This window comes from Passer montanus, unplaced genomic scaffold (assembly GCF_014805655.1).
Source record: "Passer montanus isolate IOZ18808 unplaced genomic scaffold, ASM1480565v1 scaffold25, whole genome shotgun sequence".
NCBI lineage: Eukaryota > Metazoa > Chordata > Aves > Passeriformes > Passeridae > Passer > Passer montanus.
This window is the reverse complement of record NW_024367149.1, coordinates 2,711,759-2,726,656: the sequence shown is the minus strand read 5'-3', so window position 1 is coordinate 2,726,656 and position 14,898 is coordinate 2,711,759.

Genomic DNA, 14,898 nt, shown 5'->3' with positions numbered 1-14,898 from the left:
GGTGCTGGACTCTTTCAAAGAGTGCAGCAGTGCTGCCAGCAACCTCACCCTGCTGGCAGCCAGCCTGCCCTGGCCCCAGCCCCTGCTCAGCTCCTTGTGCACTGTCCCATGTCCCCATCCAGACATGCCAGCAGTGCCACCCCCCAGCTCTGGGCCTGCACTGGCATTTGCAAAAGTAGCCATGACCAGTGCTCAGGCACATGGGAAGCACTTGACAAGGGGCACTGTGTGCTGGCTGTGGGGGTGGGATGCAGAGGGAGAGATGTGTGGGGCTCCCACCCACAACGCCCTGGCAGCACCTCGGCATGGCTCACTGTCAGCAAGGACTGCACATGCCTCTCCTGTCACCTGTGTCTTCAGTCCACTGTGGAGCCTGGCACAAGTATGCCAGGGATTGCCAAGACCCAGCACCAGACTGATGTGTGACCCTCAGCACAGACGTGATTCCACCCCACTATGGGGCCTTTGGCTCACACCAGTGCCAGTGTGTGCAGTGACTTTGCCAAGACATGGCTGAGCCCAGGGCAGTGTGCCTGCATGGCTGAAGGAGTCTGGGTGATCAGCACACCATAGCACCCCACCAGCCCACAGTGACACAGCCCCTGGGGGAGCAGAGTGAGTGCTGGATAAAAGGAGCATGGGGATGTGTGGGGTCTGTGGGTGTCCATGGTGGTGGGCCAGGTATCCATATCCCTGTGTGATGTGCAGGCACACGTGAGCCCGAACTGAGCCCAAACTGAGCCCGTGTGGCCAGCGGCCAGAGAAGGAGTGAGGTGAAGGGGGCTAGTAAGTGGGCACATGGGGGTTGGCATGTGAGGGGGGATGTGGGGGGATACACAGTGTGGAGTCTGGGCTCACCCAGGCATGCACGGATATGGTGAGTGTGTATGTGATGCATGCATGTGTAGGCATGTGTAGGCATGTATATACATGCAGGGTGTGCACACGTGTGAGGGGTGCACACGCATTCCCACGGGGGCACTTGTGTGGTGCAGATGCATGGCAGGGATACTGATGTATGCACAGCATGTCTGGAGGGGTGTGGGAGGCCCGTACAGGCCTGTGGGATCTGTGTCCAGGCATGTGCCTCCCTCCTGGGTGGTGGGTGTGTGTGCACACAGCATGTGCACTGCAAGGTGCACATCGTGTCAGGTGTGTGTCTGTCCACCTGTGCCACGCATAAACACGTGCAAGTGTCCACAGCAGCAGCTCCCAGCACTCAGCAGTGTTCCAGGGAGCACCGCTGGCTCATTCTGTGCCAGCAGCCAGCGAGCTCTCGTGCAAGCAGGTGGCTGGGGAGCAGCCCTGAGCCCTTCCTGGTGCCTCTCCCCACAGCGGTGGCTCCAAGCTGTGACACAGGGGCCAGGCTGTCTCTTTCCGGCTGTTTCCCAGCCTGTCAGGCCAGTCATGTTGAGTCTTGCTGCGATTTCCCGGATGGTTGCTTGGCACCTTCCTCTTCCCCATCCGGATGGACAAGTTCCTGGAGCACCAGGCTGGGGCAACACATCTCCTTGGCTCCTGCCCTGCCTTTCCACCTCCGTGCCCTGGCTCCAGAATCCCTCCCCAGCGCTGGCCAGCTCCCTGCCTGGGTGCTTTGAGGGGGGTGGTGAGGCAGCGGGGCTGCGGGCGGGCACTGAGTCACGGCAGGGTGGCAGGCACGGGGACAAAGCTGCCGCCTCTGGTTGGGGCGGCCGGACTGGCCGGGCGAGTCAGGCTCGGGCGGCAGCGCGGGCGCCGCTCGTTCGCCACGGTGGCCGTAGGACGTGCCGGGAGGAGCAGCGCTGGTGGGCATGGGCACCTCCCGCTGCTGGAGCCCAGGGAGAGGTGCCCGGGGCTGGGCAGGAGGGCAAGGCCTGCCTGGGGCTGGGAGCTGGAGAGGCAGAGCTGGGCTGGGATGGCTCCAGTGAGCTCGGCTCTCCAACGCACTGTGCTGGATGGTACTGGCCGTATGGGGATGCTCAGCCTTGGGGAGAGGCCAGATCTCACACTGCCCATGGAAAATCCCTTCCTTGCCTGGAGCCACTCGGGAGCCACTCACAGCTCCGTGCCGGGGGTAAGGATGCAGTTTTGAGCAGAGGGTGTAGCCGTGGCCACAGGCAGGCTTCTGGAAGCTGCTTGCCATGCTGAGTCCTGCTGTGCCTTGCTGTCCCTGCAGCCTGCCTGGGGTAACTCTCACCAAGCCACCACTCCTACCCTGGCAGCAGGACAGCTCACATGCCTGCTCGCCCACCCCTCCTTCTGCACATGGGAAAAGTGAAGCAGAGAGTGTGGCAGAAAAGACATGTTGGGTTAAGCCCCAGAGAAGCTGTGGGCACTGAGCCATCAGCCCTGCCCAACCCCACACACTGCAAAAGCATCCTTTGGAGAGAGCTGGAATGTGCAGCTCAGGTACTGTGGTAATGCCAGATCCATTTCAGTGTCCCCAACAGCCAGGAGACAGCCCTGGGCACATGGCCCTCAAGCCATGCTAAGCTGTGGTTCTGTGCCCTCCTGGCCACAGGTACTCTTGGCTGGGGCAGGGGAAGTGCAGGCCCTCAGGCATTCGGACCTGTTTCATTTATTCCCACAACTTGTGATTAGCATTGCTGACAGGGTCTGTAATTACCCACAGCTCTTCATGTCAGGAGCATGGTCCTGGTGGGACAATCCCCCTGCAGGGAGCCAGAGGGAGCCCCAGGCTAGAAGTCCCCTCTGATACCCTGCAAAACCCAGGAGCTGCATCCCTATTGGAGGGAAAAAGAGTTTTCTTCATTCCTGGTGTTTCCAGGAGCCCCTTGCTGTGGTGTCCCACCAGCCACTGCACAGGACACCAGGGGCAGGAGGCAGATGAGGTGGATCACTGGCTCAGCCCAGGGGATGGAGGAGTGGGGCTGACCAGCACCACTGCTGAGTCAGGATCTCCTCCCTGGCAGGCGAGGCCAGATCTAGGCAGGATAGAGTGCCCAGAGGCTGGGCCACTGAGACCTGCTCTTCATCCCTAATGAAGTCCTTCCCACACCTGCCATAGACATCTGGTTAATGAGCCCCACAGCTCCTGCCTGGAAGGTGCTGGAACCTTGTCCTTCTCTGGCTGTACCCCTTCCCAGCATGGGCTCCCACAGGCTGCCCTGTGTCCTCTCCTGGCTGGCAACTGGAGGGTGAGGATGCACCAGCCATAGGGGACCCGGACTTAAGGGCTATTGACAAGTCTGGGTGCCCTAGCAGAGCCAGGGTACGTCCAGCTTGTCTGGTCCCATCCAGCCCCACGAGTATCCTGGGGGATGGCTTGCAGGAGGGCCATGTTTGAGAGACCCAAAGGACCTTGTGGGCCCCGCAAGGCAGTAGGGTGGAGGTGCAGGGATGGGGCTGTGGTAAGGGCCAGGCTGCACCCTCAGTGCATATTGGGGGTGCAGGTCTGCCACTGCAGCCAATGGCAGGGGCCTGCTGTGGTGTAAGGAAGCCAAGTGCATTGCCCCAGCAGGGACAGCAGCAATTTTCACCACTGGAGGAACCTATTCCTGAGGGTGTCAGAGCCTGGCACACCTGTGCAGAGGGCTGTACATACCTGGCACACACATACAGGAATGTGCAGATTCTCTGAAGCAGCATGTGGGCAGCACCTGCAGCCCCTCTCCTGGCTCTAGTGCCATCAGATCAGTGTCCAGAGCAAGGGTGCTGGACACTAAGATGCAAAAAACTTACCACATTCCTATTGTCCCCCACATTGTCCCATCAGAACCTTCACCCCATGAGTGATGCTTGCCTGGGGACAGGACAGGTAGAGCAGGATCCCTGCTCTGGCCTGTCATTTTGTCTCTAATTGGATACCCTGCTGTTCCCCTTTGTCAGGGCTGAATGAGGGCTGGCTAATGAGGGGAATGTGATTAGCAGGGCAGGGGGCTGGCTGTGGGCACAGGAGGTTTCTCTGGACCAGGTAATGACAGGTTTTGTCCCCTCTGGTCTTGCTCCCAACAGAGGCAGAGGGATGAGGATGCCCCGGGCAAGGAGTGGGTACCAAAGGGCTGAACTCAGCAAGTCCTGGCTGTTCCCACTCCTCTGCAGTGGAGTCCTGCTAAGGGAATGCCTGAGCTGCCGGAGCCTGACTTGGGATCCAGGAGTCCTGGCTCCAGTTCAGCTGCCCAGACCCAGTGTGTCAGCTGTGGGGACATCCCAGCACTGTCACCCCCAGGCCTGAGGATCCTGGTCCCATCTGGGAAACTCATCCAGCTATCAGGTCCTGTCTTGGGACACCACATTTCTATGGCCAGGGTTTACCCAGGATGGGAGAGATGCCTGGACAGCAGGCTCCAATTCACTTCAGCCCTGGGCCACAGTGCCACAGTCTGCAGAGTCACATTGGGCCAGTTGCCCCTGCACTGCTCCCCTGTGCAGGGGCCAGCATGGGGACACAACAGGCAGCACTGTTTGGGGGACACATTGGAGCCCATGGATGCTGGGAGCCAGGAGCAGGGTCTGGTTTTGTGTGGGCTGAGCTGGGTGTTGTACTTGGAAGAGGCCAGGACAGAACCAGAAGAAGAGTAGGACTGGCTCCCACTCCTGTGCATGCTGAGGGTGCTCTCAGGCCTTGGGGGAGGAAGGTGTTGGTGTCACTTTAACCAAGGTCATACCTCAGATCTGCTGGGGTCCTGCACCATATGAGGCTGCAGTGATGTGGGGAACCCAGGATGGACATGGTGTGCAGAGGCAGGACCCTGCAGTGGGACCCTGGTGCAGCCAGCACATGGGAGAGGTGCTGTGCCTGCAGCCTGGCAAGCAGGAGAGTGGAGAGGCAGACAGATTGCATGTGACAGGCCGAGGATAATTCACTGCTCCTGAGGAGAGAAATCTTCCACCTGGAAAGGAATCTGCTCCCCTCCGCCCTCAGCCCAGGAGGCTGCAGGGCCCAGAGGGGCAGGGAGGGGCGTGCAGGTGGGCTGCTGCACTGTGAGCCTGGGCAGGCAGGGCAGGCAGCACCCTGCACTGGGCAGGGCACCGCAGCGCTGCGTATCTGCATGGGTCCCCTCTGCCCCACCAGCACGAGTCCTGTGTCTCTGATGGGATGCTGGGGTTGGTGCCAGCTGCTCACCCAGCCTGCAGCTGAACATGCACACCCACCACAGCCAGCTCTGTCCCTATGCTGGGTGTACATGCTGGAATGAGCTGGAGGGTGCTTCTTGATCCCACCAGCTCCTGGCTACCAACAGCCTGGAACCAGCAGGTCCTGTCCTGGCATACAGGTGGGGGCATGATCCTGGTGGGGTGCTTAGAGGCCCCAGCAAGGTGTAGTACATGCACTGCTTTGGAAAAAGACTGTGCCAGGCAGTGCTGAGAGGGCTGGGAGCCAGAGCGGCTGGAGGGCTCATGGGGAGGGTATGGCCTGCGTGCCCCAGCCCATCACTGCTGTGTAGGGAAGCTGGCTGCATGGCAGGCCCTGGCATGAAGCGGCGTCTTTGCTGAACTCTCGTGTCTTAGCATCTCCCAGGAGAGGCAGCGTGTTCCTCTGAGGGTGTCCTGGCCTCCAGGCTGCTGAGGACACACAGACACATGTGTGTGTGTGTGTGTGTGTGTGTACACATATGTCTGAGCATGAGCATTCTGGCTGTGCACGTGACACATCTTCAGTCAGGGCTAATTAGGTAATGAGCTGATCAGCAAATCACCCTGAAAGCATTGGCTTTCTGGGGACAGCAAAAGAGACAAATGAGGATCAGTGAAGACACATGCTCCTCCACAGCATCCCTCTCAGCCACACCTGAGCCACAAGCAGCCTCACACCAGGGTCTCCTGGGGGAGGATTTTCCCCACCTTCCACCAAGTACATCCATCCATGTTGTCCTTTTCTCCAGCTCTCCGCCTCGTTGGGAAACTGGCTGAGATGATGGGGACAGCATGCCAGCAAGGATGCCGGAGCAGGCTGTTAGCATGGGGAAGGCTGGGCACCCATGGAAGCAGCTTTGGTTCCCCAGGATGGACAGACACACCAGGGGGACAGAGGGACACTCTTCTGAGCTGAGAAGTGGCCGTGCCAGGCACCCTGCCTGCAGTGGGTGGGACTGCAGCAGTGTGAGCAGTCCTTTACCCAGCGCTGTCACACTCCCCTGCGGGTCCCCGTGTCGCCTCGCCATCCTGTCCCGCACAAACATTCCCTCACTCCCGGCCATGGTAAATATTGTTGCAGGGCAAACAGTGAATCAGCCCTCTTTGTTCGAGTGCTGCTGGCAGCCCCATCTTGTTCGACTGCTGTTTAATGACCCTCCAGTTGTGTACCCTGGAGGTACTCATTAACCTTGGGCTGCAGATGGTGAGGAGGATGGATCTGAGCTAGCCAGGAATAGCTTGACAGTGCTGGGGACCAGCTCTGGGTAAATTCTGGTGACCTTTTACCAGGACTGGATGTGCCAGAGGTTTCTCCTCACACCTCTGCAAGGTGCGGCCAAGCTGCTGACAGCTCAGCATACCCACAGGCTGACGTTCTTATCACAACCCATGAGTTCCATTATATTTTCTTTCCTGATTCTCCTTCCCGTGCTGTTGGTGGAGGAATGGGAAGGGAAAGTGAGCCAGCAGTTGTGTGGTTCTCAGTTGGCAGCTGCGGTTAAACCTTGACACCATCCCACAGTACAGCACAATGGGGCTTGACTGGAGCAGCATCCCTTTACAGCATCCCTCTCCAGATCAGCCCATGTTCCTGACGCAGCCATGGGGTGTGCAGAAGATGCTGGCTCTCGTAGAGGGATGCTCCAGCCCCTGTGTGCTACAGGAGAATTTCTGAAGCCTCATGATGGGAGCTGTGGGTAGGAAGGCTGTGCAGAACAGCTTGGACAGGTTGGTAAGGGCCATGAAAGTGAACAGTGGCACATCCTGGGACATGCAGGATGCAGGACAGGGGCTGGAAATGGATAGTCCAGGAACAACTAGGAGAAACATGGGTGCTGAGCCTTCTGCCTCTGCCGAGAAGCTGCTTGTGCCACTCTGCCTGGTCCTCACATCCCATTCATGTGCTCCTGGCTCTCTGACAACCCCTCGAACTCCATTCCACACTGTAGTCTGGTTCCTTCCCCCATTGTGTTCCAGGCCTCACCCTCATGGTGGCAGTGGCTCTTGACCCACAGTGGTCCCGTGGTGGTCAGTGTCCAAGGGGCAGTGCCAGCCCAGCCCCGGGACACTCCGTGCACTGGCTCTGGAGCTCGGCCCAGGATGCTGCAGGGTCCCCAGGGCTCTAGCACTGGTGGCACAGGCAGCATCCCTTTACAGCATCCCTCTCCAGCTCAGTCCATGTTCCTGGCGCAGCCATGGGGTGTGGAGAAGATGCTGGCTCTTGTAGAGGGATGCTGCAGCCCCTGTGTGCTACAGGAAAATTTCAGAAGCCTCATGATGGGAGCTATGGGTAGGAAGGCTGTGCAGAACAGCTTGGACAGGTTGGTAAGGGCCATGAAAGTGAACAGTGGCACATCCTGGGACATGCAGGATGCAGGACAGAGGCTGGAAATGGATAGTCCAGGAACAACTAGGAGAAACATGGGTGCTGAGCCTTCTGCCTCTGCCGAGAAGCTGCTTGTGCCACTCTGCCTGCTCCTCACATCCCATTCATGTGCTCCTGGCTCTCTGACAACCCCTCGAACTCCATTCCACACTGTAGTCTGGTTCCTTCCCCCATTGTGTTCCAGGCCTCACCCTCATGGTGGCAGTGGCTCTTGACCCACAGTGGTCCCGTGGTGGTCGGTGTCCAAGGGGCAGTGCCAGCCCAGCCCAGGGACACTCCGTGCACTGGCTCTGGGGCTCGGCCCAGGATGCTGCAGGGTCCCCAGGGCTCTAGCACTGGTGGCACAGGTCCCTACAGTGGTGCCCGCACCATCAACTGCCAGGATGCCAGCCCCAGTGCTCCCACACAAACTTGTTCTCAGGGAGCCAGGAAAACAGTGCTGGTGGCAGGTGACAGCACAGGGTCTGGGGCCGTCCCCGCTCCCACCAGCAAACTGTAGGAGTCAGCATCCCCACAGGAGCAAGTGCCTGCTGGAACTTTACCACCAAGGGCCTGGAGGGATCAGAGCAGGACCAGGGTGTGGGGCAGGACCCTGTGACCCTGTCCCTGTAGGGCTGTGCAGGACCCAGCTGTGCTGCTGGCAGAGGGGACAGCCTGGGGAGGACCAGAGAGACTGTGTGGGGTGCCTGGCACGTTGGATTGGGGCTGCCAGGAAGGCCCCGATAAACATCTAGCCTCTGTTTATTTATGACTGAGGATATTTATACCGCAAAGGCCTTTAAATTTAGCTGGGGACACACCCAGGCACCATCCAGTGCTGACGGCCGTGGGGAGCTCCTGGTGCAGTCTGAGCTGGCACACCAACTCTGGCAGTGGGTACACCAGCAGCACCAGATGTGCCCTGGAACTGTCACCTCCAGGACTGATATCTGCTGTGGGGTGTGAGGCACAGAAGCATGGCTGGGGGGACAGCAGCACTTCCCATGGAGACAGGATGAGGCTGCACCCCAGAGGGACAGGGTCTCCAAAGATGATGGCACAGGCTCTGTGCCTGTCCCTGCCCTCCGTGCAGCGGGACCCCAGTGCCACCAAGGGCAGACCCACATCTCCTCTGACACAAACTGACACCTTCCTATCCCTGTGGTCAGCGCCATGCGAGGCCGGTTGCTGGGTCAGAAACAATCTTGGAGCTACACCCCGAAATTACAGCGCGGAGCTCAGCCGGGCGGGCTCGGGGCAGCCCAGGGCCGTGGGCACGCTGTGCCAGCCCGACCCAGCCGGCCGTGCCCCTGCTCCCCCGTCCCTCGGTGCGGAGCATCCCCCGCCGCCGCGGTGTGTGCCTCCCTCTGCCGGCGGCGGACACCCGGCGCTCCCCGCTGCCGCTCCGGTTCTCGGAGCTCCGCGGTCAGCGGTTCCTCAGTGCCAAGGCAGCACGGTCCCCTGCCAGCCCTTCTTCCCCTTCACCCAGCTTTGGGTGAAATGCGGCATTTTGCTCCCACAGTTTCCGGCTGCTCCGTGCGTAGCTCGGCACTCCTTGCTACAGCATCATCTGGAGAGAAGGGGTTTGGCATTTCCCCTGCTCTGCAGTGAAGCACAGAGCAGCATCCAGCACCCACAGACCTGGCTGTCCCTTGTCCCGTGTGGACCCTGTGCAGTGCCATGGACACTGAGCTGGGCACCCTCTGGCACCTGCAGCTCTGTGCTCTGTGGACGTGCCACCCTGCTCATCTCACCAGACTCCTTGCTGGTCTACTCAGTGCCTCTAACAAGTTAATTCCTTGTCTTGGAAAGGGTCTCAATAGCTTTGGACAGGCGAGGTCGAGTTTACACGAGGCCAAGGCAACGTGCACAGGATTCCTACCCACTCAGTCTTTATTAATTAGATCCCATCTCAAACTCTGCTGTTTCTCCAGGACAAATGCAATGCCCACCAGCCTGTGATTGTCCTTGACAGCTAAGACAGCCAGCCCTGTGTTTTTCCATAAATGTGCTGCTCTTCATTCTACTCTGACACCAAGCATTTTACCTCCAGCTTGTTCTAAAATCCCCGCCTCACAGATCAAAAGAAGTCCTAAACGACTGTGAGCAGTGGGAGCTTAGGGCTGGCCAGCTTGAACAGTGCCTGCGTGCCCATCTCTCCAGCACCTCACCCCGCCCCACGAGGACCATGTGCCCGGCTGGTCCCCAGGCCTGGGCCATCCTTCTCAGTCTTTTCCAGCTGTCCCCTCTGTCCCCTGCTTCCCTTACTGCTGCCAAGTCACATTAAGAGCTGCGAAGCTGCACGGTGGAGCTTGTTGGGGTGAGTGTCCCTAGGACAGGCAGCTCTGCATGGCAGAGCCTGGCCTTGCCTGGAGGCTGCTTATCCCTGTCCTCAGACATTCCAGAGCTTGCTTTCAGACTTGGGGACACTCTCAGCAGGGATATCTGGATTTTATCTGCTGTGATATCTGATTTTATCTGCTCTCCCTCCAGCTTGACACATGGAGCTCCTACAAGCTCTCCACGGGGATGCAAGTGGTTACAGGGGTGATGGGTGCTCGGCAGCACCGGCACACACCAGCTTGGGACACAACCCAAGGGGAGAGACCCTCGTGCCTGCCAGCAGCGAGGGCTAAGGGACCCGCGCCGGGCTGTGCCACCGCCTGTGGGGACAGTGTCCCTGAGAGAGCCCTGGGAGCCAGGCAGGATCGCGATCCCGCTGCTTTGCCGGCGGCTGCAGTGAGCAGCAGCTGTCTGAAGAGGGAGCGCGGCTCCTTCCCGGCCCTTCTCCTCCTCCTGCCGGCAGCTCCCCTTCAGGCCCCGGCAGCTCTGCCCGTGAGTGAGTGCTCAGCATCCCCCGGGGTCCCCTGCACGGAACGGGGCGAAGAAGGCAGAGAGGTGACCCTCACTGAGCAAGGCTAGGTCCCGCCTGAGCTCTGTCCGTGCCCCATGGCTGCCTCCATCTCTCTGGATATGTGCTGGGGAGATCCTCCCCCCCAGCTGCTCAGGGGGTCCCCAGCATCCAGGTCTGGACATGCCTGATGGCAACAGCCACAGAACCCACTCATCTCTGCCAGCACCAGGAATTACATTTAAAATCACCTGTCCCCAGCTCCATGGGCTTCAACCATGGAGCTCTCCAGCCCCCTCACACTCTGGGACTTCCACTCCTAATGCAGTTGGTGTCCTTTTTGCACCAGAGTGTGCTGGATTGTCATTATTCCAGTGAGAAAGGCACTCAGATTCGTTAAGGGGCGTTTAAAATGCTGTTTAATAGAGCTCACACTATAAAGTGACTACTGTAAATAATCTTAGATCCCTTGACGTGCAGGAACCACAGAGGGGCCCAGCCTTGAACAGACCTCCAGACCACACACAGCACACCATGCAGACCCTGTCAGTAGGAAGGGTTATGCCAGTTTAGTCATTTGAGTATTTTACTGCCAGAAAGAAAGATGCTGATGTGAGAACTTCTTGCTGCTGTTTCAGATGAAGGCACAGATATGCACATGGCAGGTACCAGCTATGAGCTCCCTGCAGACTCCTCTGTTACAGGCTGGTTTCTAACCTGGATGAGCTTAGCCTGGAGCCAAGGGATGCCCACAGCATAGGTCTGGGCCTGTGCAGGCTTGCTGTTCCATGGGTCACTAACTGCTCCTGCCCAGGGCCACAGCAGCACCCTGGCTGTAGTCTGTCAGAGCTGCAGGGGAATGGGCTGTTTCCTAGGGCTGACGATGTCATTGTGTCCCTCCTCCACCCTCCACGGGGATGCTGGATGCTCGCCTGATTTCCCCGAAGGAAATTTCAGCAGAAGTCAGAGGATGGGTGAGGAGAAACGTCATGGACATGCCCCAAAGGGAACTGAAACCCCTGTGTCATGCAGGGTGGAGGACTGCATGGTAAGCTGGGTGGATAGCACCTCATCCTGCTCCCTGTCCCTGAGGATGCAACGGAGATAGCCTTGGGGCCTCTCTCCAGGGACTTGCATGGGCAAATATCATATGGGGCAAGTACTGGCTGCTGCTTGGCCAGGCTGCTGCAGCCATTGTCCCTTGTCCCTCAACCAGTTCTTTGTGGGAGTGCCACTACCCCAGGGACGCTGCACAGGTGTTATTTATGCCTGGGTCCCTGCCTGCCCAGCAGCCAGGTGTGATTTATGCCAGGATTCCTGCCTGCCCACCACCCCCCAGGGACTCAGCACCAGCCCCGGGCAAGGCAGCAATGCCACCCCCTTTTGCCAGGACCCAAGAGCCAGCTGGCCAGGCTGGGGAGAGGAAGGTGCTTGAGGCAAAAGGGGAACGGGGTGGGGAAGGGGATGGGGGTTGGGAGACGGGAGGGTGTGCACCCTGCAGCAGGTGGCTGGCTGCCAAGTTGCAACAGGAGATGGGGGCATTTTTGCAAGCCCTGCTGAACCTCCAGGCACCAGCTATTCCTGTCTGGGGGACAAAGGTGGGTTTGACAAGGCCCAGGGCTACAGCCACACACCCTCCCCAGGCACAGGTTGTGGCGAGGAGACAGGCCCTGTGGTGATGCTTGTCCCAGCCCAGGGTGCTCTGCAGCCCGTGGGTGGCAGGCTGAGCACTACAGTGATCACTTCCAGCTGGCTCCAGGTCCATGGGGCGCTGTCATGGGATAGCTTCCAGCGGCCAGGCAGTGGGGGACCAGGGACAGCTATTTTGGGCAGCCCAAGGCACCACAGCTGTCATGCTCTCTGCAGCACAGTGCACTGGGCAAGGACCTGGGTGCTGCCCTTGGAGAGGAGGACATGCTTCCCATGAGGGACCCAGCACCCTGTTGCCCCCATGCCTAGGGGAGATCCACATTCCAGGGACAAGGCAGCCCTGGGCAAGGCTGACCCGGGTGATGCTGAAGCCATCCAGATGGCTCTGTGCCTCCCAGACAGGTGTCACCAGGGCAGAGGGAGGAACAGCCTCGGGACCTGAAGCTCACAGCAGTGAAATCCTTGTCTGTACCCAGGACTGTCCCCACCAGCCACACATAACTGTGGTGTTAAACACAAGCTCTGTGTTGTCAGCTGGGTGCTGTGTGTGCCACCAAAGCTGCAGGGAGGGCACAATGGGGCAGTGTAGGAGCCTGGCTTCAACCCCTGTGGCTGCTGTCCCCTGGGCATCCACACCCATCTTGCTGCCCATCCAAGCCAGGGCTTCTCCCAGGCTGTCTGGATGCTGTGTGAGGGAATTTTCCTAGGTCGTTAGCAGGCACGCAGGCACGGGAGTGGAAAGTCCCCAAGAGCTGTGGCTGCCGGGGATGCAGCTCCCTGTGACCACAAGCAATGATGCCTGTGGCATTTCCTCCTGATGTCACTTGCCTGTCCTGGCACTCGCCCAGGCTGTGGACACTCAGTGGAAGTCTGGAGAGGGTGTGAGTAAAGCCTGGGGCAGGGCTGGGGGAAGGGCAGCCCATGGCACAGCAGGGACAGGGGTGCCAGGATGCAGAGGGGTGCCAGAGTAGGATCATGGCACTGCCCTCACAGCATTGCAAACACACCAGATCCGTGCTGGGGAGCAAGGCAGCTCTCACAAGGTGGCTTCAAATTGCTGGCAAATCAGGGACAATTCGGGGGATTTTCCAAGACCTTTGGTACTATCATGGGTGCTTTGGGGAAGGGCTGTCATAGAACAGTTCACGTGTCAGGCAGGATGGAGATGACATGCCAGGGAGGAAAGAAATATGGGAAAGCTGGGAGGACAAAACACAAGCTGGTGGCTCTTCTGTGGCATTTCTGCTGCTCCTCTTGCAGCATCCCTCCTGATAATACAGGGCCAGCTGTGAAATCGCCAGAGTGGGCACAGCCAGCCTGTGTAGGGATTTCTATCCCCATTTCTCCCATCCTGAAGGCAGAGGTTGTTCCCCACCAGCTCATTTCTAAGCTCCAGTGCACAAGTGGAAATTTGGGGGACTGAGATGACAGCCACTCCAGAGTGTATGGTCTCCCAGTCTCTGCAGCTCCTCAGGTAACCTGATGCCCTTTGGGGCTGACCTGCAGCCTGGGGAGCAGTAAGCTGCCTCCAAGAAGATTATTTGAAAGAAAATGGGTTGATTTTGGTGATGGACAATCATGCCAAAGCTGAACTGAAACTTTCCCCTGCCTCCTACCCCAGGATACACGCAAGCACTGGAGCTGTCATTCCAGGAGGGGTGGGTAAGGAGTCCCCATTCTGCATGCAGCATCCCACCATAGGGAGACCTCAAGGCCAGATCCAGACCCAGCAGGCTCATGGTGCTCTGGAAGTGCTTGGGAAAAACCCCAGGGACTGTCTGGGGAGGTGGAGAGCCAAGCTGCATGTCAGGCACACAGCAGGGACAGCATTAAGTCCTGCTGCATCTGATGCACGCCTGAACTCAAGGACAAGCCCTGGACCACGTCAGGGCTTCAGCCACTTGGGGATTATCACAAGCCCATGCTGCAGGCCTGGTGCACGGGAAATCTTCAGAGATTGCTGGTGTTTCAACCAGCCCATCCCTCTCAAAGGTGCTGGGAGCTGGCACTTCCTCTCCACCCTTCAACCCTCTGGATCCCTGCCCGCATTTGCCCATGGTTTCCCAGGCAACAGCACCCCTGGAGATAGGAGGGGAGAGGCTGTGCTGCCTAGGCAGCAGTGCCACCTGCGAGGTGACCCATGTCTCCCACAGAGATGGCACTGACGCCAGGAGGTCGCTGCACCTGCCCACGGAGGTGGAAACTTCCAGCCTCACAGATTTGAATGGCACAAGGGTAGGGGTGCTGTGACCCCACCACCGTGCAAGGATTTGGGGGACATTGTGAATCTGTCAGCCATGGAGGGGATAATGAGGAAGGAAAGAGACAAGTGATCCAAGATGGGGAAGGGGGGGATGATGGGATGATTGCTACCAGATGGGGAGAGAGGGCTGAAGGGTGCATGAGTACAGGCTGGAACACCTCTCCTCAACCCCTTTGGCACTACAGCCTCCCATCACACAGATCACATTTGGCCTCTGCTCCTGCTGCATCTCTGGGCACCAGGAGAGCCCAGGAAAATTCTGACTGGGGTGGTAGGACCATGACCAAAGCCATAGGTGCATAGAGCAGCTAGGCTCCTGGGAAGGAGGTGTTTGCACCCAGGTGTGGGTTGCTAGAAGATGCTGCAGCATCTCAGAGATTGCAGAGGAGAAGGAGCAGCCCCTTGCTGACCCACCTGGGGTTGCAGGGCCTCTCCTTTTCCCATCTCCTGAGCTCCTGTTGAGCACACAGAGGAGATGCATAAAAAGTGAGAGAGATCCTGTGAAGGGTGTTTGAAAGCACAGGTTTAATCCATGGAAATCCATCCCTTAAGGATCAAGTCTGCAATTGCACAGCTGGCAGCTCCTCTCCAAAGCTCAGATCCTGGGGCAGGGGTGTGGGTTGCAGCCGCATTCTGGCTCTGACACAGGACGCTGGGTGTGGAATGCTGGGTTCAGGTTCTGGATGCAGGATT